Genomic DNA, 24791 nt, shown 5'->3' with positions numbered 1-24791 from the left:
TATCTGGACAACGATGTATCTGGACAGTTATGCCCCAAGGATTTACTGAGGGTCCTATTTAAGGGACTTAAAATACGCAGGAAACTTCACTTTATTTCAATATGTGGATGATTTCTATGTCCTGCCCCTTATGACAGTGCTCTTCTGAACACCTAAGGCATTAGGAATACAGGGTCACCAGGTGGCTAAAGACAAAGTTCTGCATTCAGTGTCTGGGTCATGATATCTCAGCCACAGGAAAAACTATCTCCACAGACTGGGCTTCTACTGTTCAACAGTTTACTCTGCTGGAAACAAAAAGACAATAGAGGGGATTTGGGGGTCAGAAACTGCAGGATCTCTCTGTAACTGCCTTGCCCTATATGCCCACCTGGTCGCCTAGGATCCCCCATCCAAAGATGCTTTTGAGAACCTTAAGAGCTCTTTGTTTTTTATCTGTCTGATTAGCCAGGTGTTCCCTCCCTCCTGAAGCTGTGAGCTCTGTCAAAGTAGGAGCTGTGAGCTCCCACTCTGATAGAGGAGGATCGCTCTTTGATGGAGGGTATATGAGTAGCTGCACTCCCCTGTTAGAACCTCCAAACAGGCTCTCAAGTGCTTTCTAATTTCACGTCCCACCTTGGGCTTTCTGATTACTCCCTACCTTCTTCCACATGGATTTCTCCCTACCTTTTTCCAAGTGGCCAGGCAGCCCTGCTTCAAGAAGGCTCCCCGTGCTCAAAGCCTGCAGGCACCAGTACCCTCAGGCGCCCTCCCTGTTGCCAAGATGCCCAAGAGGAAGGTCCGCACAACTGAAGGGGCAGTGAAGGAAGAGTCGAAGACTGGTGAGGTTATCAGCTAAACCTGCCCGTACAAAAGTGAAAACAAATCCGAAACAGGCAACAGGAAAGGATAAATCTTCAAACAAACAAACAAACAAAAAAATGCAAAGAAAAGGGAAACGGGAGTATAAGACAAACAGGCCAAAGTAGCTACACCAGAAAGTAAAGATTTTCCGGCAGAAAATGGCGAAACTGAAAATAAGGAGAGGCCAGCCTCGGCTGAAGCAGGAGAGAAAGAAGCCAAGTCTGGTTAATATCCTACACCCTTGTTTTATCAGTGGTCCCTGTCTTCCTTCTTGTGCAATTCTGAGAAATATTTGTATCAAATACTGTATTTGTAAACATACAAGTAGCTCTGCATTTTTTTTTTTTCGAGATAGAGTTTTGCTATCACCCAGATTGGGGTGCAATGGCATGATCATAGCTCACGGCAGCCTTAATTCCTGGGCTCAAGCACTCTTCCCACCTCAGCCTCCCAAGTATCTGGGAGTGCAGGCACCAGTCACCATGCCCGGCTATTTATTTATTTTGATTTTTGATTTTTAAAGAGATGGGTCTCACTACATTGCCTGGGCTGGTCTCAAACTCCTGGCCTCAAGCAATCCTCCCATCTCGGCCTCCCAACGTGCTGAGATTAAAGGCATGAGCCACCACAACCAGCCTGGAAATATTTTTAAGAAGGAAGAAATATGATTTTTTAAATGTAAAAGCTTTTTTTGTTTGTTTTTGAAACAGGGTTTTGCTCTGCCACCCAGGCTAGAGTACAGTGGCAAGAACACGGCTCGCTGCAGCCTTGACCTCCTGGGCTCAAGGAATCCTTCTGCCTCCGGGTCCTGAAGAGCTGGGACTACAGGCATGCGCTACTGTGCCCGGCTAATTTTTTTTGTTTTTTGTAGAAACAGGTTTTTGCCATGTTGCTCAGGCTGGTCTTGAACTCCTGGGCTCAACAATACTCCTACCTCAGCCTCCTAAAATGCTGGGATTACAGGCTTGAGTCACTACGCCTGGCCTAAGTGCTTTTTATTTTTATTTATTTATTTATTTAAGACAGAGTCTTGCTTTGTCGCCCAGGCTGGAGTGCAGTGGCACAATCACTGGAACCTCCACCTCCCAGGTTCAAGCGGTTCTCCTGCCTCTGGGACTACGAGCGTGTGCCACCATTCCCCAGCTAATTTTTTTTTTTATTATTTTTTAGTAGAGATGGGGTTTCACTGTGTTAGTGAGGATGGTCTTGATCGCCTGATCTTGTGATCTACCCGCCTCCGCTTCCCAACTAAGTGCTTTTTTTAAAAAAAGAGGCAAAATCATTTGCTGTTTATTTTTTATACAACCAGAAAACTGTGGGATATAGATTATGGGAGCACTTTACTGTTGTGGGTGTCAAGTTAACAAACCATAGGTGGAGAGGGTAGTTTTATATCCTGTAATACAAAGCTGTAGGGAATTCTTATAATTTTATGTTACCTGGCATCCACTTTGAATATAAATTGGACTTTCTCGTACCAGAAGCAGAGCTTAGTCACCCTTGACACCATTTCCAGTTCTCAACTCTCTGCCTCCTCTCTGTTCCTCAAGGTACATGATCCAGCAATCTACTTTATACACCACCTCCTGGTGACCACCTACCTAGAGGACAGCTAGGCACAACCTACTAGACTCACCCACTGGCCCCCACACCCTGCATGGACTGCACAGGTATGCCACAGTGCCCCCCTCCCAGTCACAGCATGCGTGCCCCCGCGGAATTCATGCCTACTTGCTCTAAACCCCCCACGGGGGCTGGGCGCGGTCGCTCACGCCTGTAATTCCAGCACTTTGGGAGACCGAGGTAGGTGGATCACCTAAGGTCAAGGTGTTCGAGACCAGCCTGGCCAACATGGTGAAACCCTACCTCTACTAAAAATACAAAAAAAAATTAGCCAGGCATGGTGGTAGGCAACCTGTAATCTCAGCTACTCGGGAGACCGAGGCAGGAGAATTGCTTAAAATGGGGAGACAGAGGTTGCAGTAAGCCGAGATCACGCCCCTGCACTCCAGCCTGGGCAACAGGAGCCAAACCTGATTTAAAAAAAAAAAAAAAGTACTCCCCGCGGGAAACCCGCTTGGGTGATGCCCTGGACCCCTCTAAAGGCTTGGCCCACAGTTCCCCTGCACACTCTTGCTTGCTCCCCACCCGCTGCCTGAGCGTGCATGTCCCAGATGGCTCCCCGCTTCCCGCTGGCCCTGCAAGGCATGTTGTCCTCTTCTCTCTGGGATCTGTCAGTGACACACTGCTTTTGTTATTTCACGTGTTTCATTGTGTTACCTCCGCTGTGTGTCACCTGAGCTAAACACTGGAAGCGAACCCTTCTGCCAGTCAGGGCCCTCAGAGAGAGTATTCCGGCTTCGTTGGAATAAACTGGACACAGGTCAGACAAGAGCCACAAGGGCATCTGCCCATGAAAACAAGTTTCCTGTGACAGGGACACCCGGATACAGGCTGGACAATCAGGCATTAGGTCAGGGTAAAGAAGTATTCTGTGAAAAATACAATATAAACATCCCCTTCGGGGCAGCCCCTTCAGTACAAGCTAGACTTCATAGCTAGTCTCTGTCTTGGGAGCAAATTAGAGGAAAGATCAAATTAGAGAAAAACACAACTGGCGCAGCAAGCAGGGTGTGTAGTCACAAGCATGAGGGGCACCACAAAATGCCTTTGACCCGTGTGTGCTGTGGCTCTCCCCCGTGGCTAGCACCATGTGGGGAAGCAGAACTGCTTGCTGGAGGGGTGTGCTGCTGCTATGCGAGCTGCATAAAGCCCTCTGCTGCCTGTTGTTTGCAGTGTCCACCCTAAAGTATGAGGTTGCCATTATCAACCCAAGTCTTCCCAAAGAGAGTCATTCGACCAGGCGCCTCTGGTCTAACAAGAATTGACCACATAGCGGCTCCTGATTGACTAAGGTTAAAGACAAGACAGATTAAAGACCAGGTCCTCCCTGCCTCGAGCCAAGGAAAGCTGATGTGCACGGAACAATTGCGAGATTACTATCTCCGCCCAAGGTGGGGCTAAATGCTAAAGTGAACGAGGAAAGTAACACCCGTAGCAAAGGAAGGAGTCTTCCCTCACCCCTCCCACCCCCCACCCCCCACCCCCCACTACACCGCATACCACACCCCCTCAGTCCCTTGCCCCTGGCCTAAGTGTCCTAACCCCAACAGCAGGAATAATCTCACAACAGGAAACCAATGGCACCACCAAAGATGAAATACCACCCAGGCCTGGGGTCACTAGTTTGGGACCTTACCTTATTTCTGTCACTCTCTGTCAGAGCTATCCGCTACCACCAGGAGCTTGTCAGGTGAACATTGAAAGACAGAGGGGGGATAAATGGTAGTTGCCTAGAAATAAAAGCCATTCTAAATATTTTACTTTCAAAAGGGGTTGGTGGGAGGGGGGCGGTGTCGGGTGGGCGTGGTGGCTCACTCTTGTAGTCCCAGCTACTCTGGCAGCTGAGAGGATCGCTTGAGCCCAGGAGTTCAAAGCTGCAGTGAGCTGTGATCGCACCAATGTCTTCCAGTCCGGCTGACGAAGCAAGATCCTGTGTCTAAAAAAAAAGAAAAACAAAAAGAAAGAAAAGAAAACCACTCCTTAATCTTTACTCTCCCTGTCAGAATTGTGTGCACTTGACCAGGGTATGGTAGCTCACGCATGTAATCCCAGCACTTTGGGAAGCAGGAGGATCACTTGAGGTCAGGAGTTCAAGACCAGCCTGGCCAACATAGTGAAACCCCGTCTGTACTGAAAATACAAAAACTAACCAGGCACGGTGTCACTCACCTGTAATCCCAGCTAGAGAGGCTGAGGCAGGAGAATTGCTTGAACCTGGGAGGCAGAGGTTGCAGTGAGCCGAGATCGTGCCATTGCACTCCAGCCTGGGTACAGATTGAGATTCTATCTCAAAAAAAAAAAAAAAAGAAAGAAAGAAAGAAAAGGATTATGTGCACTCTGTAACATCTTTGGTTATGGCAGTCCAATTTTCCTAAGAACTTTGTTAATATGCCATGAAAGATTGAAAATTTGAGCATGTAATTTATATTATATTACATTGTAAATTAACAGCTCTTAAGGAAAATTTGCTCCCAGCTTTGAAGCTGGGAAGTCACTGGAATCATTTTAGAAAAGATCACAACGACATGGCTTTTGAGATTTTCATTCTCGTATGTTAAGAATTGTATTCAAATGCGAATGTTTGTGTACTGATCCTCAACACAGCCCATAACATCCCCACCATTAAAGAAAAAAGAAACAAAAATAACAAGTGTTGGCCAGAAAATGGAGAAGTTGGGACCCTTGGAAGCTGTTGGTAGGAATGTAAAATAATATAGCCATTATGGAAAACAGTATGTAGGGTCCTTAAAAAAAAATGAGCCAGTCACAAAAGGACTCCGATGAACGATCTAAAGGAGTAAATCGCTAGGTGTTGTGGCGCACACCTGTAATCCCAGCTATTTAAAAGGCTGAGATGGTAGGATTGATTGAGCCTAAGGAGGTGGAGCCTACGATGAGCGGTGATCCCACCACTGCATTCCAGCCTGGGCGACAGAGTGAGACCCAGTCTCTAAAAAAAAAAAAAAAAAAAAAACCGCCCCCGGCACAGTGGCTCACACCAGTAATCCCAGCCATGAGGGAGGATCCCTTGAGGTCAGGAGTTTGAGACCAGCCATAGGGAAACTCTGTCTCTATAAAAGATTTAAAAATTAGTAGGGTGTGGTGGTGAGTGCCTGTAGTCCCAGCTACTCGGGAAGCTGATGTAGGAGGATCACTTGAGCCCGGAAGTTCGAGGCTGCAGTGAGCTGTGATCACAACACGGCATGTGCACTCCAGCCTGTGTAACAGAGTGAGACCCTGTCTGGAAAAAAACAAAAAAAGAAAAAGAAAGAAAAGAAAGACTAAATAAGGTAGTCAAAATCACAGAAACAGTAGGAAGAGGTTACCAAAGGCCAGAAAGAGGGAAGGAGAATTAGTGTTTACCGATTATAGACTTTTAGATTTGCAAGAAGAAAAAGTTCCAGGGATTTGTTGCATAATAATGTGAATATACTTAATATTACTGAACTATACGCTTAAAATGGTAAATATGGTAAATTTAATGTTATGTGTTTATTGCTACAAGTTTTAAAATCTTGAAAAGAAAGAAGAGGGAGAACAACGGGCAGACTCGTTTCTAGGGCCTTCACTGTGGGCTCCAAGCTACAGTTCACTATCTTGAAGAAGCAGCAATTTGCTGAGAGAGCATCAGACCCTAAAATTCATGATTTACTAAGAGATACTCAGACTCTCCAAAACCAGTTTTTACACAATTGGCAATGCACCCTATAGCGCAGAATCTGCTGAAACAATGCAAACTATCCAATCCTAAATTTGCGCCATTTGCTTACCTTCCTTTGCCCATTCCTTCCTGAGAAATCCATAATAGTCTGCCAGTGCTTTCCCTCTCTCTACGCCTGCTCATTCTGCTTTTTCACTTCCCTGTGTGGCCCTGTGTGGAATGACCCCCTCCCGTGTCTTGGGGACTGTGAGTATAATAAACTGTGACTTGTTCGTTGGCAATCATTTGTGTGTCTGTGCATCTTACTATACCTGCTCAAAACAAGTCTGGGGCATATTTTGGGGACAACTGGAGCAGCAAGCAGGATATGTGAACACCAGATGGAGATGATGAGTCCATAGAGTGCTCTGGGCTTAGTAATGCGCTCAGCAGAGTGGCCACTGCCCAAGAGGGCACTGCCAGTGTTGGCAGCATGATGGCTACTGCTTGCGTTGTTTTTTATTGGGCATTGCCATGATGTTGCAGCCTAAAGATGGGGAACTGGAAAAGCTGAGTCCCCAGGGAGCTACCGTGGAGAGTGCTGCATACCGTAGCGCAGGCGGCTCCAAGCCCTGCAGAGTGCCGCCGGCGGGATTGCATGCAAGAGTGGCACGAACCTTTCCAAGACAGGAAGACTGGGGTGTGTGGTCCCATAAAGAATTCCAAGACAGAAAAACTGGGACCTGCGTTCACTGAAAGAATCCCAAGATGAAAAGACTGGAGCATATTGTACCCCCAGAGAATTGTAAGATGAGAAGACTGGGGTGTATGATTCCAAGACAAAAAGAGGAAATACAGTACCTCCAAAGAATTCCAAGACAAAAAAACTGGGGCAACTGGAAGTAACCAAGATGTCTCTCAATAGGCGAACATAAATGTTTAAAACTGTGGTACACTGAAAAAAACTGTGGCATACGGTCTCCCAGATAATTCCAACATGAACCGGGAGTATGGTACCCCAAAGGATTCTAAGATGAAAAGACTGCGGTGCACGGTACTGCAAAGAATGCTAAAACAGTAACACTGGGGCATACGGTTCTCCAAAGACCCCAAAATGAAAAGACTGGGGCATCCATCCCCAAAAACAATTCCAAGACAGATAACTGGGACTTATAGTCCCTGAAATAATTCCAAGATGAAAAGACACTTCCAAGATGACAAGATAATTCCAAGATGACACCGCGAACTATTACGACACAAAAAGATCACAGAGTACAGCACTGCAAATGATCCCAGGATGGAAAGGTTGGGGCATGCGATCTCTTAAAAGATTCCGGGATGAAAAGACTGGGGCATATAGCCCTGCAAATGAGTCCAAGACAAAAAGACTGGGCATAGGGTCTCCGAAAAGATTCCAAGATGGGAAAGACTGGGGCATACAGTGTCCCCAAAGATTCGAAGAGTACAGCCCTGCAAGTGACTCCAAGATGGAAACACTGGGGCACACAGTGCCCCAAAGAATTCCAAGATGAAAGAACTGGGGTGTATGACACTACAAATGATTCCAAGGCAAAAAGACCAGGGAATGGCTGGGCACGGTGGCTCACGCCTGTAATCCAGCACTTTAGGAGACCGAGGCAGGCGGATCATGAGGTCAGGAGATGGAGACCATCCTGGCTAACACAGTGAAACCCCATCTCTACTAAAAATACAAAAAATTAGCCGGGCATGGTGGCAGGTGCCTGTAGTCACAGCTACTTGGGAGGCTAAGGCAGGAGAATCGCTTGAGCCGAGATCACACCACTGCACTCCAGCCTGGGCGACAGAGCAAGACTCTGTCTCAAAAAAAAAAAAAAAAAAAGTGTAGGGAATAAAGCAATGCACATGATTCCAAGATAAAAAGACTGGAGTATATGGTTCCCTGAAAAATTCCAAGATGAAAAGACTGGGGCATATAGTCCCCCAAATAATTCCAAGAGAAAAATAATCAGGAAATACAGCTCTGCAAACGATTCCAAAATTAAAAGACTGGGGAGTATGACACTGCAATGATTCAAAGACAAAAAGACTAGGTAGGGCATACAGTCTCCCAAAAGATTCCAAGATGAAAAGACTGGGGTGTATAATGCCACAAAGAATTCTAAGACAAAAAGATTGGGGCATACGGACTCCCAAAAGATTCCTAGATTAAAAGACTGGGGTGTATAGTCCCCCCAAAGAGTTCCAAGATGAAAAGATTGGGGCAGACGGCACTGCAAACGATTCCAAGACAAAAAGATTGGGATGTACGATCTCATAAAAGATTCCAAGATGAAAAAACTGGTGAATACAGTCCGCCAAAGAATTCCAAAATGAAAAGACTGGGGCTTAAGCTGCCCCCAAAAATTCCAAGACAAAAAGTCTGGAGCTGCGGCACCGCAAAAGATTCCAAGATGAAAAGACTGGAACGTAGCGTCTCCCAAAAGATTTCATGATGAAAACACTGGCGTGTACAGTCCACCAAAGAATTCCAAGATAAAAATACTAGCGCATACAACACTGCAAATGACTCCAAGACAAAAGACTGGGGCATATGACACCCCAAAATATTCCAAGGTGAAATGACTAGGGCATAGGGCATTGCAAGCGATTCCAAGCCGTAAAAACTGGAGCGTACAATCTCCCAAAACATTCCAAGATGGAAAGACTGGTGAATACCGTATCCCAAATAATCCCACAACAAAAAGACTGGGGCATACGGTCTCCCAAAAGATTCCAAGATGAAAAACGGGTGCGTACAATCCCGCAAAGAATTCTAAGACGAAAAGACCAAGGGTACAATATCCCAAAGGTTTTCAAGACGGAAAGATTGGGGTGTACAGCACTGCAAACAATGCCAAGACAAAAACACTAGGGCAATACGGTCCGCTACAGGATTCCAAGATGAAAAGATTGGGTATACAGTTCCCCAGAGAATTTCAAGACGAAAAGATCAGGGAGTACGGCACTTCAAACAATTGCAAAACAAACAGACCGGGACAGTCGGGCGGGCGCAGTGGCTCACGCCTGTAATCCCAGCACTTTGGGAGGCCGAGGCGGGCAGATCACGAGGTCAGGAGATGGAGACCATCCTAGCCAACATGGTGAAGCCCCATCTCTACTAAAAATACAAAATTTGGCTGGGCATAGTGGCGCATGCCTGCAATCCCAGCGACTTGGGAGGCTGAGGCAGGAGAATCGCTTGAACCAGGGAGGCGGAGGTTGCAGCGAGCCGAGATCAAGCCACTACACTCCAGCTTGGCGACAGACTGAGACTCCATCTCAAAAAAAAAAAAAAAAAAAAAAAAGACGGGAGCATACAGTCTCCCAAATGATTCCAAGACAAAATGACTGGGGCGTATGGCCCCCAAATAATCCCAAGATGAAAACCTAGAGCATCCGGCGCTACTAAAGATCCCAAGACCGGCCGGGTGCTGTGGCTCACGCCTGTAATTCCAGCACTTTGGGAGGCCGAGGCGGGCGGATCACCTGAGGTCAGGGGTTTGAGACCAGCCTGACCAATATGATGAAACCCCGTCTCTACTAAAAATAAAAAATTAGGTGGACGTAGTGGCATGCGCCTGTAATCCCAGCTACGCGGAAGGCTGAGGCAGAAGAATCGCTTGAACCCGGGAGGCAGAGGTTGCAGTGAGCCGAGATCGCGCCATTGCACTCCAACCCGGGCAACAACAGCGAAACTCCGTCTCAAAAAAACAAAACAAACAAACAAAAAAGATTCCAAGACAAAAAGACTGAGGCGTATGGTACAGTAAATGATTCCAAGATGAGGAGTGAGGCATAGTGTACTACAAAGAATCAAACGTGAGTAGAGTGCAGCACAAGGTACGGCACACAATAGAGTGCCGAGAAACGTTCGGAGACGCTTAGAGTGCCACCTACTGTCTCACATAGACATCCAGGCCGCAGGCTGTGCTCGGTGGCTCCTGCCTGGAATCCCAGCACTTCCAAGAGGCCGAGTGGGAGGATCGTTCGAGCCCAGGAGTTTGAGACCAGCATGGGCAACAAAACAAGACCCTGTCTCTACAAAAAAACAAAAAACCAAAAAATTAGCTAGGCATGGTGGTGGATGCCTTTAAGACTAACAACTCAACAGGATGAGGCAGGAGGATCTCTCCAGCCCAAGAGTTCGAGGTTACAGCGAGCTATGATTGCACCACTGCACTCCAGCCTGGGTGACCCTGTCTCATAAGAAAAGAAAAGAAAAACCCGTCGGGCAGGGTGGCCCATGCCTGTAACCCCAGCACTTTGGGAGGCTGAGGCAGGAAGATCACTTGAACCCAGGAGTTTCAGACTCACCTGGGCAACATGGCAAGACTTCATCTCTACAAAAAGTCCAAAATTAACTGGGCGTGGTAGTGTGGCCTGTAGTCCCAGCTACTTAGGACACTAAGGTGGGGAGATTGCTTGAGCCAGGGATGTCCAGGCTTCAGTGAACAGTGATTGCACCACTGCACTCCAGCCTGGGCGACTGAGCAAGACCCTATCTCAAAAAAAAAAAAAAAAAAAAAAATCCCACCTAGAGACAGCATAGAAGCTGTGCACTTTCCTATGTAGCTTGTCCTGTGCATCACTCCCATCTGGCTGCCTCTGAGTTCTAGCCTTTGTAATAAACTGCAAATATAGGGAGTTAACTATTTTCCTGAGTTCTCCAAGCTGGTCTAGCAAATTAACGAATGTGAGAGGCAGTCATAGGAACCCTGGATTCCTGTTGGCTGTAAGAACAGGTTACAACCCGGCATGTGAAATTGGGGCAGTCTTGACTGAGCCCTTGACCTGTGGTGTCTGTACTGTCACCAGATAGAGAAAGAGTCAGAATTAAGTTGATTCACAGGACACTACTTGATGTCCATAGAGAACTGGAAAATTGCTTGCTGTGGGAAAAACTCCTGAATCCTGTGGCAGAAATATTAAGAATACCGTGAAAGTATAGAAAAAAAGTTGTGGCCAGGCACGATGACTCACACCTGTAATCCCAGCACTTTTCAAGGCCAAAGCAGGCAGATCATTTGAGGTCAGGTGTTCAAGACCAGCCTGGCCAACAGGGCAAAACCCCGACTCTACTACAAATACAAACATTAGCCAGGCATGATGGCACACACCTATAATCCCAGCTACTTGGGAGGTTGAAGTATGAGAATTGCTTGAATCAGGGAGGCAGAGTTTGCAGTGAGCCCAGATTGTACCACTGCACTCCAGCCTGAGCCACAGAGCAAGGCTCTGTCTCAAAAAAAAAAAAAAAGGAAAGAAAAAAAAATGTTGTTTGTCCCATCATATACACAGTCTCTGGCATAATCTATTACTATAATTTCCTTTTCTAGCTCTGGTCCCCTCCAATTCCCTATCTTCCCTCTATTTCTAGTGTCCTTCTAGTTTCTATTTTTTTATTCTCAGCCCAACGTAGATACCAAATATAATGCACTGATCACAGGCACCAGAAAATTTTTTTAGCACAATCAGTTCTCTATTCTTTATCTGTGATCTGGGGAAGAAACCCATGAGTAAACCATTCTAGGTTTGCTGTACAAAGGACACAAAATAATGCATGTAAGTGCCTAACATAGTGTCAGGCTCATAGGAAAAGCTATGCAATAGTAAAAGTGCACAATATCGTTGTTATAACCTTACAGGAATAATCCTTTTATTAGAATGTATTATGAAATATTTCACACAACTAACATGACTATGACTTTGTTGAAACTTGGCAATTTCTTTTTCTTTTTTTCTTTTTTCTTTTTTTTTTTTTGAGACAGAGTTTCCAACTTGTTGCCCAGGCTGGAGTGCAATGGCACGATCTCGGCTCACCGCAACCTCCACCTCCCAGGTTCAAGCAATTCTCCTGCCTCAGCCTCCTGAGTAGCTGGGGTTACACCCAGCTAATTTTGTATTTTTAGTAGAGACAGGATTTCTCCATGTTGGTCAGGCTGGTCTTGAACTTCCAACCTCTGGTGATCCGCCCGCCTCGCCCTCCCAAAGTGCTGGGATTACAGGCATAAGCCACCATGCCCGGTGAAACTTAGCAATTTCTTGGGCTTCTAATAATTTAGTGATCAATGACTCCAATCAGAGAGTTCATTTGATGATATTATTTTAGATTTATGTGAGACTACTGTGAACAACAAAATAATGGTTTCCTGCTGTTACAGTAAAGCTACACTGTGCTCATATTCCTTCCTTGACAAGTGGGACGTGCTGATCCTGTGATAATCTTCTACTAAAGGAGTTAATTTATTTTGCAGCAAATAATTTGTGGAGATGAGTTCATTTCCTGTGATAAATATCAGTACAACATAACCAGGTTACTTGCTATGATCTCACTGAGCTGCTATAATCCAACTGGCTAAAGAACTCATCAACTATATACCTCAGCAAGAAAGAAACCCAGCTTTTCCAAAGAAATTACGTTTGGACACTCTCTTAAGTTTGATAAATACGTTATTTACTGATTGCTTGAGAAAAACATAAAAAGGAAGAAACGTGCACGCTGAAGGAAATTACTGAAGAGCAACCCAAACAATACGAGCAGATTCCACTTGCAACACCTAAAAGACAACCTCTTTTAAAAAATCAAGCTTTGCTTATTTAAGGCTGAAAAAAATAAGTGTGACTATTCCTGTAAATATTTGAATAAAAGGACAAAATGGCTGAATACTTGCTACAATCATTTTTTTCCTCTCTGCGTTTTTAATACATTTCTGAGGAAATCTCAAAATGCCACTTTTATACAATGTTTGGGATATTATAATCCCTCCTACAAAATAAGCTGTTTTCAGTGTGTGCTTCACTGAAATTCAGCCCTTCCCATCAACCTCCAAAAATCTAAAAGGAAGACCACGGAGAAACACTGTATTTATACATGAAGTATCATTCCAGAGCAAGGAACCCCTCCCAGACAAGAAAGGAAGAATCATTTCATTCTACTATCTTCTCAAATTTTCCCAGCTTCTTTAGTGCTCATAAAGAACCATAATTAAGTATACGTGTATATGTGCGTTAATAATGATAAAATCATTCCAGAGGTAGATGATTTTACTTTGTATAACATTAATGAAATGAAAGTTCCATTGGGGCAGAATGACAGATAGAACGGCCATGTTTAATGTTATCAATATAGTTGGGTGATAGAATAAATAATCTATATCAACATGACATTTTCCATATGGTAACCAAAAAATTTATTTGACTAAGCTTTTATCTCCTGAACTTGCTGGCAGTTTTGGAACTAAAGAGAAAATCAGCCAGGCACAGTGGCTCACGCCTGTAATCCCAACACTTTGGGAGGTCAAGGTGGGGGTGGATCATGAGGTCAAGAGTTCGAGATCAGCCTGGCCCAGATAGTGAAACCCCGTCTCTACTAAAAAATACAAAAATTAGCCAGGCGTGATGACAGGCACCTGTAATCCCACCTACTGGGGAAGCTGAGGCATGAGAATGACTTGAACCCGGGAGGCGGAGATTGCACTGAGCCAAGATTGCTCCATTGCAACTCTAACCTGGGTGACAGAGCAAGACTCTGTCTCAAAAAAAAAAAAAAAGAGAGAGAAAATCGCCAGCTCTTCTAAAGGGTAAGTGGTACTTTTAGATGTTACTTCCCTAAACGAACTCTTCCCTGCCTCCACAAACCTATGCCCCCGCCTAAATCAGGGCCCCTACTCTAAGCTCCTCACTTAGAGCAACTATGATTATGTATGTGGAGGCTTATTTGAAGAACGTCTGTCTCCGCCAGCAGCCTGTGGTTTTGCTTACCTTCACACTCCCAGAGCCTAGCACAGTGCCTGGCAAACCGTAGGGCTCAAGAGTATTTACTGAAGGAAAGACTATTCAGTAGGTTTTGATAAAGGCATTCCTGTGTCTGGGCTTCTTGGCAATAACTATTTTGTCTGAGAAGACAAACGTGAACTGGAGAAGAGAATTTAAGTTCTTAATTATCATCAAATCAATTCCTGTTTCAGTTCCTCTTTATTTATTTATTTATTTTTTTTTTTTTTGAGACAGAGTCTCGCTCTGTCACCCAGGCTGGAGTGCAGCGGCAAGATCTCAGCTCACTGCAAGCTCCAAGCTCCGCCTGCCAGGTTCACGCCATTCTCCTGCCCCACCCTCCTGAGTAGCTGGGACTACAGGCAGCCGCCACCTGCCTGCCACCAAGCCTAGCTAATTTTTTTGTATTTTTAGTAGAGACGGGGTTTCACTATGTTAGCCAGGATGGTCTCGATCTCGTGATTCACCCGCCTCGGCCTCCCAAAGTGCTGGGATTACAGGCCTGAGCCACCGCGTCCGGCCCCTCTTTTTTTTTTTTTTTTTTTTTTTTTAACCTAAAGCGTTAAAAGAATATTGAGTACCTAGAAAAGCCAGGCCCACTCCTGAGAGGTGTGTTCAATCTGTTCAGCCACTTCCTTACTTCCTTAGACCAGCACTTCTGATTGATAACAGGTTTCATTTCCAGGAAAAGATGATGAGATTTTTCTCTAAACCACTATGAGGAGTTCACTATAGTTCACTATAAACCATTGTCACTGTCATATGTTGTTTATCCTTAAAACCAGTTGACCTAACTCCACTCAAAGGAAGCAAGTACCAACCACATCTAATTATATAAGTCGCATTTAACACACACAGTAATACTAAGCATTTCCTGAGTACTTGTGAAGTACAGTACAGTGCTAAACAACTTCACGTGCATTGCCATATTTAACTCTCACAAGAATCCTGGGAGGTACTGTTATTATTTCCACAAGGCTAAGAGAGCTTTGTCACTTAGCAAAAGTGGTGAAGACCAGACTAAACATCTAGGTCTGTCTGACCTCAGGGTCTTCCTTCTTAACCCCTATACACACAGTCTCTCTGAGTAATGATCTGTTAAGGTGTTCATCTCCCTTACTAAACTGAGAAAGTCAAGGGCAAGAAATATATTTTACTCATCCTTGTATCTCAGCAAGGAACAGAGTGCTGAAAACATAATAGGTGCTCAATGAATGTCTAGTGAAGAAGAAGGAAGTGATTTCTCAGTCATCAAAATGATGCTATGTTTAGTAGGGTTTTAATGTTACATATATTGAATTATATTATGTATGGAAATAAAATATGAAATAAGACAAATTGCATGTAATAAGTCAAATATTATATATATAAATATATATAGCGCTTCTTGAGTTATTTTTTTATTTTTTTGAGACAGGGTCTCTCACCCTGTCGTCCAGGCTGAGGGCAGTGGCACGATCACAGCTCACTGTAGCCTCAACCGTCTGGGCTCAAGTGATCCTCCCACTTTAGCCTCCCAAGTAGCTAGGACTACAGGCACACACCACCACACCTGGATAGGTTCTGATTTTTTGGAGAGACAAGGTCTTGCTATATTGTCCAGGCTGGTCTCGGACTTCTGGATGTGAGCAATCCTCCTGCTTTGGCCTCACAAAGTGCTGAGCTTACAGGCATGCCATCGCACCTGGTATATATAACTATTTTTATGAAATTATTAATCCATGTTTTATGTCAAAGCATAAAACACTGCCAGTTTGTTAGGTCAAAAATGGTCAAGATCAAATACCAGCACTTTTACATGGCACAAGCTAATTTTTTTTAAAAGCTCTGTCAACTCTCAGTTATATAATCAAGTAAAATTCTCCAGTGCCAGATTTTTCCACTCAACTAGAGGTTTATCATTATAAACTATTAAAGAGAAAGTTTCATAAAAAATTAAGGATATCATAGCTATAAGCACTTTCTTCTGGGTTCAATAATCTAACTTTCATCCAACTTTGTATTTTATTATTTTTCATGCCATTAGGGACAACTTGGTCCTAATGAAAATTCAAGCAGGCACATATATATTACACATGGCTTGGATTCTCCATCTTTTTAAGCTGCCAGATTGCCTATCTCCTTTCAAACTCCTTCTCAATGAAGTCTCTTCTTTTTTAGATTAACTCCACCTTTATCCCATGCCCTGACCCACCCCCAATGTTCCTCAAGCACATTCATAATGATATTTCACATGTTTATAGTGATCACCTTTTGCTGAATATTGCTCTCTATTATATCCAATTATGTAAACCATTTGAAATGGAGGAACTATACCCAGCTCATTCAGTTATTATACTAGGTGACTGACTCGTTGAGTTGGAAGATTAACTTTTTTTTCTTTTTTTGTGTAAAAAGAAACATAAAATTAGCACTTCAGACAGTGACCCTGGATGACATTTTAAGTACATATGAGCTCTGCTTTGCTTCTACATGATACCTGAGGGAGGACTATGACCTCTCCTTATTGAATTCCTTATGCGCTAAACTTTATAAAACGCATTACTTTCTTGGGCCAGGCACAGTGGCTCATACCTGTAATCCTAGTGCTTTGGGAGGCCAAAGCAGGATGATGGCTTTGGGCCAGGAGCTTAAGACCAGCCTGGGCAACATAGTGAGACCCTGTCTCTATAGAAACATAGTGGGGCACGGCAGCATGTGCCTGTAATCCAAGCTACTCAAGAGGCTGAGGCAAAGAGATCGCTTGAGCCCGAGAATTCAAAGCTGCAGTGAGCCAAGGTCACACTACCGCACTCCAGCCTGGTGGCAGAGCAAGACCCTGTCTTCATTTCCCCTTACTTGAAACTTTGTCATCTAGGGATTGCCAGTGATACCAACAAGGCCTCCTGTTTTTTGGTGTTCCAAGAATACATACTTAATCCACTGGTGGGCCTCTGTGGAGTTTTAAAACTCCATTCAATGCAAAGTCCACTTGGGAACTTCCTGGTCCTAGTTGAGTTGAACACAGTTGTACTATCTGGCCTGGTTAAATTCTGAAATCCTACATGTAGATCAGCAACACCGACATTACTGGTTTTAAGAATTAAAGAGACTTCATTGCTGGTCTGAGTTAGACGTGGATTTCAAAGAGGATAGTAATCAACAGTGTTGTCGAGAATAGCACAGTGAAAAATGTAAAGGTCTATGCAAATATATTTTGCTTGTAACCTGACATTTTCCCAGTTCCCAGTGTGTACAAATGAGGCAGTATTTAGAATTGTAACTCAGGATTCATTGGGGTGACCCCACTGGCTGGTCCATTGCCCACTGTGTTTGCCCAACAAGTACATCACACTTTCTTATTTGTAAACTGAGATTAGAGGTGCCTTCAAGTGACAATATGTTGTGATTCAATAACATCCTTCTAAAAACATGATGTTGACACTTCAGAATTAACATTAGAACACTTGGAAACCTTTCATTCAATAGCTCTGGTGGTATTACTTTTTTTTTTTTTTTTAATTTGAGACAGAGTCTTGCTCTGTCACCCAGGTTGGAGTGCAATGGCTTGGCTCACTGCAACCTCTGCCTCCCGGGTTCAAGCAATTCTCCCGCCTCAGCCTCCTGAATAGCTGGGATTACAGGCGCCCGCCACCACGCCCGGCTAATTTTTGTATTTTTATTAGTGGGGGGGTTTCACTATGTTGGTCAGGCTGGTCTCAAACTAATCTCAGGTGATCCACCCACCTCAGCCTCCCAAAGTGCTGGGATTACAGGCATGAGCCACTGCACCCAGCCAGAATTACTTTTTTTTTTGAGACGGAGTTTTACTCTTGTTGCCCAAGCCAGAGTGCAATGGTGCGATCTCGGCTCACTGCAACCTCCACCTCCCAGGTTCAAGCGATTCTCCTGCCTCAGCCTCCCAAGTAGCTGGGATTACAGGCACACGCCACCATGCCTGGCTAATTTTTTGTATTTTTAGTAGAAACGGGGTTTCACCACGTTAGCCAGGCTGATCTCAAACTCCTGACCTCAGGTGATCCACCCCCCTCAGCCTCCAAAAGTGCTGGGATTACAAGCATGAGCCACAGCACCCAGTCCAGAATTACTATTTTTAAAAATCAAAAGTAACCTTAAGTTGCTTTCATCACCCCTATTTTCATCCTGCACTACTGTGCCTTCTTTCCGGAAGAAACTAGCCTACGGTATAACCAGCATATTTTGTTGTCCTACTGACTTGTGAGCTCATGTTCCCAACCATTTGCCAGGTTTAGTTTGTAAAAAGGATGACGAGGAGAAGGTTATAAATAATTGGTTCTGTTCCTGGCTGAAAAGCCATCTGTTTCCCATTTGTGGTTTGGGGTAATTCACTATCTCCAGCATCCTACCTTTTAGATTAGGTAGAAAGAGAAAGTCCATTCTCAGATACATTTTTTATAAAGTTAGCACCATAACAACAACTTAGATAAGCTCATTTTATATCCAGTTGTAGTTGAAGCTTCACAATACCCTGGCGTCACTGATTTTATTGAATTGTATTTGGGTAACAGGTGTGGGAAGGCATGGCTAAATTTTACGCAGAATTTGTGCCTTTGAGAAATAGATATTTGCTATTGGTTTATGGTAAGTAATATAAAATATAAAAGTTCTTTGTTCTTGTAAGTTGTGAGCTTATGTGTGATTTTTAACTTTTTTTTTTTTTTGAGATGCAGTTTTGCTCTTGTCGCCCAGGCTGGAGTGCAATGGCATGATCTCGGCTCACTGCAACCTCTGCCTCCTAGGTTCAAGCGATTCTCCTGCCTCAGCCTCCCGAGTAGCTGGGATTACAGGCGCGCACCACCACACCTGGCTAGTTTTGTATTTTTAGTAGAGACGGGGTTTCTCCATATTGGTCAGGCTGGTCTCGAACTCCCCACCTCAGGTGATCCACCCGCCTCAGCCTCCCAAAGTGCTGGGATTACAGGTGTGAGCCACCGCACCCAGCCAATTTTTAACATTTTTAAATTTTTAAATAATTTTAGAACACTCTAATCTGTGTTTAATTTTTTAAGGATATTGTGAAGTTACTTATATATTAAGCCTACACAATTGTTGGAACAAAATATTGTTGTTTCTGCTAGAAAAACTTGTCAGTGTTCTAATGATGGGGTCCTGTTCTCTGATATTTGTCTACTGCTTTAAAAACACAGCAAAGAAAAAAAGAAGGAAGGTAGGCAGGCAGGCAGGAGGGGAGAAAGAGAAAAAAGAAAAAAAAGAGAAAGAAAAAGACTACACGAAAAGAAGGATGATAGAAATATAATAAAATAAAACTCAGCCTTAGTAAGTCACAAAAGAGATGCTTAATGGAAAAAGAATAAAAAGCAAACCTAGTACTTGCCAGATATTTTCTAAATATTATTTAATAATGCACACAACAAACCATAAAATGAAAATTAGTATTACTATTTTAACTGTGAGTAAATTGAAACTCAGAAAGTTAAGTAGCTAACTCCAGGTCACATAGAGAGAAAGACACCGGGTAGGGGTCCAGTTTCAGGTGTAAATGACTTCAAAGCTGCCCTACTCTGTGTACCTCAATTAAAGATGACTCAACTCAAGCTTAGGACTCGTGGTGACTCCCAATGTGAAAGGCTGGATGCTTTACTTACATAGCAGAACCCTCCATTTCAGTTGCATCTGTCCATTTTTGCTCTGATTCATCCATGCCTGTGAACATCTGGAAGGCCTTGGAGCAGTTCCTGCCAGAAATCTGTTTGCATGAGTCAATGAGGAGCCTCCTGAGAGAAAATTGATCCTAAGGGGAAAAAAGTAGGGATATTAACATTTGTCCAATTACAAAGTCCTCAGAGTGAAGGAAGAAGCAGAGGAAACTGGTTCTAAACAGTAAGGGGCAAGGCTACATATCAATGCTGGAAGATGCTGGTACACATGCAGCCCAGCTTTCCTATCATATCTCTAACAGGCATGTGGGAGGGCGGCAGCCCCCCAACCCCCAAGACAGACCACAGACCAAAGCATTGTTCTGACCCTATGAAAGTACCTGTTTATGGGTGAGAGGAAGGTTCAGATCCTAGTGGAGGAACCAGCAGGAGTGCCTGGAATAGAGCCCATATCACAGGCATTGAAGAAGAAGAGGAAATAGATGCTGGAGGAGGGTTAGAAGTGCTGGGCAGAAGCTGGACATGGTGGCTCATGCCTGTAATCCCAGCACTTTGGCAGGCCGAGGTGGGAGGATCACTTGAGGCCAGGAGTTCGAGACCAGCCTGGCCAACATGGTGAAACCCCGTCTCTACTAAAAATACAAAAATTAGCCAAATGTGGTGGTGGGCGCCTGTAATTCCCGCTACTCGGGAGGTTAAGGCGGGAGAATCGCTTGAACCCGGGAGGCAGAGGTTACAGTGAGCCGAGATGGCACCACTGCACTCCAGCCTGGGCAACAGAGTGAGGCCCTGTCTCAAAAAAAAAAAAAAGTGCTGGGCAGGAATGTTGGCTCTCAGAGAAGATAGCCCAGAGTAGGAGAGGGAGAAAATGGCTGAAGCCATCTTTTAATTAGCCAGTTTGATGTTAAGGAAATGTAAGCCACCCCTAGTGAGTCCATGAAATGGATCTAGTCTTCTGCTCAACTGGGAGTAGGAGCCAGTAACATCCACACGAAATGCATACATGATTTCATTTAATACTTACTGTAACCTAATAAAGTCTCAGTGTTGCCACCTCCAATTTATAGAGTTATTTTTAAAAGAAATGAGGTTCAAAAAGGATTAACAACTTTCTAGACTTACAAAAAAATAAGTAGTTATGTTAATAAGAGGTTGTTATGTCAGCAACATGGCAGTATAAAAAAACCTGAAATATCCTTCCCCCTCCCCTCCACATACTGATTCAACAAAAATTCACTGACAAATTCCCTTTGCGGAAGATCAGAAACTACCTGAAAGGTTCCTGCACCCCCAGAAAATGCTACATCAGACTCACCGAAGCCAGTAAGGAGACTCGGGACATTCTCTCACCGGAGACCCTGCCCCTAACCCCGTGCCGTATGACCGTGAGAAGATCCCCTCACTCCCAAGCTTCCACCAGAGGAGGGGAAAGGTTGGTCTTTGTGTCCAGCACCTCAACTCTTGTGAGAGGACTTCCCAAAAAACTAGCTATATTTTGCCAGTCCTGGAAGTCTCATGATCGGTTACAGTTTGGATACCAAGGGGAGAATGGAGGTGGAGTCTCTGGCTGATAGGCGCCATTGGCCCTTCCCCTCACACAGCACAGAGTTTGTGGATAAAAAAAGTCCAGTTCTCAGCTTTTCCCAGGGGAGAAAGAGTTGGCCCAGAACCCCCGCTTATCAAAAAGAAAAAGACAGAAAGTGTTGACAAGGATGTGGAACTCCTGCATGCTGTTGGTAGGAATGCAAAATGATGCAGCCACTGTAGAAAACAGTTTGGAATTTCCTCAAAAAATTAAAAATAGAACTATCATGTGATCTAGCAGTCTCACTTGTGGGTACATATCCAAAAGAATTGAAATCAGGATCCCAAAAAGATGTCTGTACCCCTGTGTTCATTTCATCATTATTCACAATAGCCAAGATGGCTATGGAAACAACCTAAATATCCATTGAAGGATGAATGAATAAAGAAAATGTGGGGCCAAGAGCAGTGGCTCATGCCTGTAATCTCATCACTTTAGGAGGCCAAGGTGGGCGGATCACCTGAGGTCAGGAGTTTGAGACCAGCCTGGCCAATATGGTGAAACCCTGTCTCTACTAAAAATACAAAAATGAGCTAGGCATGGTGGCATGCAACTGTAGTCCCAGCTACTAGGGAGGCTGAGGAAGGAGAATCACTGGAACCTGGGAGGCGGAGATTGCAGTGAGCCGAGGTCATGCTACTGCACTCCAGCCTGGGTGACAGAGCAAGACTCCATCTCAAAAAAAAAAAAAAAAGGCCAGGCGCGGTGGCTCAAGCCTGTAATCCCAGCACTTTGGGAGGCCGAGGCAGGCGGATCATGAGGTCAGGAGATCGAGACCATCCTGGCTAACATGGCAAAACCCCGTCTCTACTAAAAATACAAAAAAATTAGCCGGGTGTGGTGGCGGGCGCCTGTAGTCACAGCTATTCGGGAGGCTGAGGCAGGAGAATGGCATGAACCCAGGAGGCGGAGCTTGCAGTGAGCTGAGATCGCGCCACCACTCCCCCCGGGGGACAGAGCAAGACTCCGTCTCAAAAAAAAAAGAATGTTGTTGACATTTTTAAATGGTTGTTTAAAAAAACAAAAACAAATAGCAACAAAAAGAAGAAGACTATGTCACAGAGACTGTATATCAGATCAGTGGCCTGTTAGGAACCAGGTAGCATAGCAGGAGGCAAGTGGCAGGCGAAGAGAGCATTACCACCTGAGCTCTGTCTCCTGCCAGATCTATTAGATTCTCATAGGAGTGCAAACTCTATTGTGAACTGCACATGCAAGGATCCAGGTTGTGCACTCCTTATGAAAATCTAATGCCTGATGATCTGAGGTGGAACTGTTTCATCCTGAAACCATCTCCCCCATACCCTCATCCATGGAAAAATTATCTTTCACGAAACCAGTCCCTGGTACTGAAAAGTTTGGGGACAGCTGCTATATGTGGTCCACAAAGCCTAAAATCTTTACTATCTGGCCCTTTGCAGAAAGTTTCCTGACCCCTATTAGATCTTTATGACCTGACATGGAAAGATTTCTAAGCAAAGTTATGGACTAGCATTAGCATATTTATGTTTTAAAAAATTCTTAGATATGTGTACATACCTCTATATACATATGCAGGCACAGACAAAAGATTGAACCTATAGCTGGTAAACTGCTGTCAGTGACTCCTGCTAGGAAGCAATGTGGGAACTGAGTGGGTCAGGATGTTTATTTTTTATTCTACAGATTTGTTCTGTTCTTGTCTTCTACAAAGAGAATATATCTATGTATTACTTTTCTGTTTTGTTTGTTATTGTTGTTTTTGTTTTGAGACAGGGTCTCATTCTGTCACCCAGGCTGGAGTGCAATGGCACAATCACAGTTCACTGCAGTACTGACCTCATGGACTCAAGCAATCCTTCCACCTCAATCTCCTGAGTAGTTGAGACTATAGACATGCACCACCATGACTGGATAATTTTTATATTTGGTTTGTTTGTTCATTTGTTTGAGATGGAGTTTTACTCTGTTGCCTAGGCTGGAGTGCAGTGGCACGATCTTGGCTCACTGCAACCTCTGCCTCCCAGGTTCAAACAATTCTCCTGTCTCAGCCTCCCGAGTAGCTAGGACTACAGATGCATGCCACCGCTCCTGGCTAATTTTGGTATTTTTAGCAGAAATAGGGTTTCACCATATTGGTCAAGCTGGTTTTGAACTCGTGACCTCAAGCGATCCACCCACCTTGGCCTCCCAAAGTGCTGGGATTACAGGCATGAGTCACCACACCCGGCCTTAATTTTTGTATTTTTTAATAGAGACAGCATCTTGCTATGGTGCCCAGGCTGGTCTCAAACCCCTGGGCTCAAGCAATCCTCCCACCTCTGCCACCCAAAGTGCTGGGATTATAAGTGTGAGCCACCACACCCAGGCTATATATTACTTCTATAATTAAAAAATAGTAAAAAGGTGCCCGGGAGATGATGGCCACCCTCCAGCAGTGTCTAGGCTCTCCCTGCAGGTGCAATGCTTCAGTACATCTGTGGTCAGACCATTGCCAAGCCTGTAAGGCTTCAGTTCAGGTATACAGTATTGAAGGTCTCTATGCCATGGCTCTTCATTCTGCTGCATCGAAACAGAATAAGCTGGAGCAAGTAGAAAAGGAGCTGTTGAGAATAGCACAAATCCTGAAGGAACCCAAAGTGGCTGCTTCTATTTTGAACCCCTATGTGAAGCGTTCCGTTAAAGTGAAAAGCCTAAATGACATCACAGCCAGAGACGTTCTCTTCCCTCACAACCCCGATCAGTTTGCTTGCTGAACATGGTCACTGAAGCAATACCCAAGGAGTCATTTCTGCCTTTTCTACCATGATGAGTGTCCACCGTGGAGAGCTACCTTGCACAGTGGCCACTGCATCTCCTTTAGAGGAAGCCACACTCTCTGAATTAGAGAATTCTAATTCTCTAATTCTAAATCTCTTCAGGAGATTCCTAAGTCAAGGCCAAGTATTGAAATTGGAGGGTAAGACTGATCTGTCAATCATAGGTGGAATGATTGTGTGCATTGGAAAGAAATATGTTGACATGTCTGCCAAGACCAAGATTCAGAAGTTGAGCAGGGCTATGCAAGATGTTGTCTAAAAGTGTTGGTTTTCTGCCATCACTGAAAATTCTTAAACTTGGAGCAACAATAAAAAGCTTCTGGAACAGAAAAAATAATAAAAATACTACTTGGACAAAATAATGAACAATAATCTTTAGCCCTTCAAATTTCTACTTTTTGGCCAGGCATGGTAGCTCACGTCTTTTTTCCCAGCCCTCTGGGAGGCTTGAGGCGGATGGATCACTTGAGGTCAGGAGTTCAAAACCAGCCTTGTCAACATGGTGAAATTCTGTCTCTGCTAATAATACTTGCACAAAAACTACTAGAATACACATGGCAGATTAACATTCAATATCTATCTTATCTCTTCCTAGGATGCTTTCTTATATTGAAGAAGATGGAAGATTAAAGAAAAAAAATTATACATATTTCAGACTCCCGGCCAGGCGCGGTGGCTCAAGCCTGTAATCCCAGCACTTTGGGAGGCCGAGACGGGCGGATCACGAGGTCAGGAGATCGAGACCATCCTGGCTAACACGGTGAAACCCTGTCTCTACTAAAAAATACAAAAAACTAGCCGGGCGCGGTGGCGGGCGCCTGTAGTCCCAACTACTCGGGAGGCTGAGGCAAGAGAATGGCGTGAACCCG

General features: G+C 44.4%; 1 protein-coding gene and 1 pseudogene across 2 annotated transcripts in view; one reads left to right on the top strand and one right to left on the bottom strand.

Annotated features, from left to right (window-relative positions):
• Window positions 1-19606, bottom strand: part of ZDBF2 (zinc finger DBF-type containing 2) — a 72161-nt gene extending 52555 nt beyond the window's left edge. The window contains exon 1 of one of the 2 annotated variants that reach the window (XM_065525917.2): window positions 19528-19606. The gene's annotated coding sequence lies outside the window, so the exon portion shown is untranslated. The remainder of the gene's footprint in view (window positions 1-19527) is intronic. The other variant, XM_065525915.2, reaches the window with a different exon arrangement.
• Window positions 764-24181, top strand: LOC102124192 (ATP synthase subunit O, mitochondrial pseudogene; annotated as a pseudogene).
• The last annotated feature ends 610 nt before the right edge of the window (window positions 24182-24791 follow it).

The sequence above is a fragment of the Macaca fascicularis genome, chromosome 12, assembly GCF_037993035.2.
Source record: "Macaca fascicularis isolate 582-1 chromosome 12, T2T-MFA8v1.1".
In the NCBI taxonomy this organism is placed as follows: Eukaryota; Metazoa; Chordata; class Mammalia; order Primates; family Cercopithecidae; genus Macaca; species Macaca fascicularis.
The sequence above is the reverse complement of the archived record's forward strand: the minus strand, read 5'-3'. Positions and strand labels throughout refer to the sequence as shown.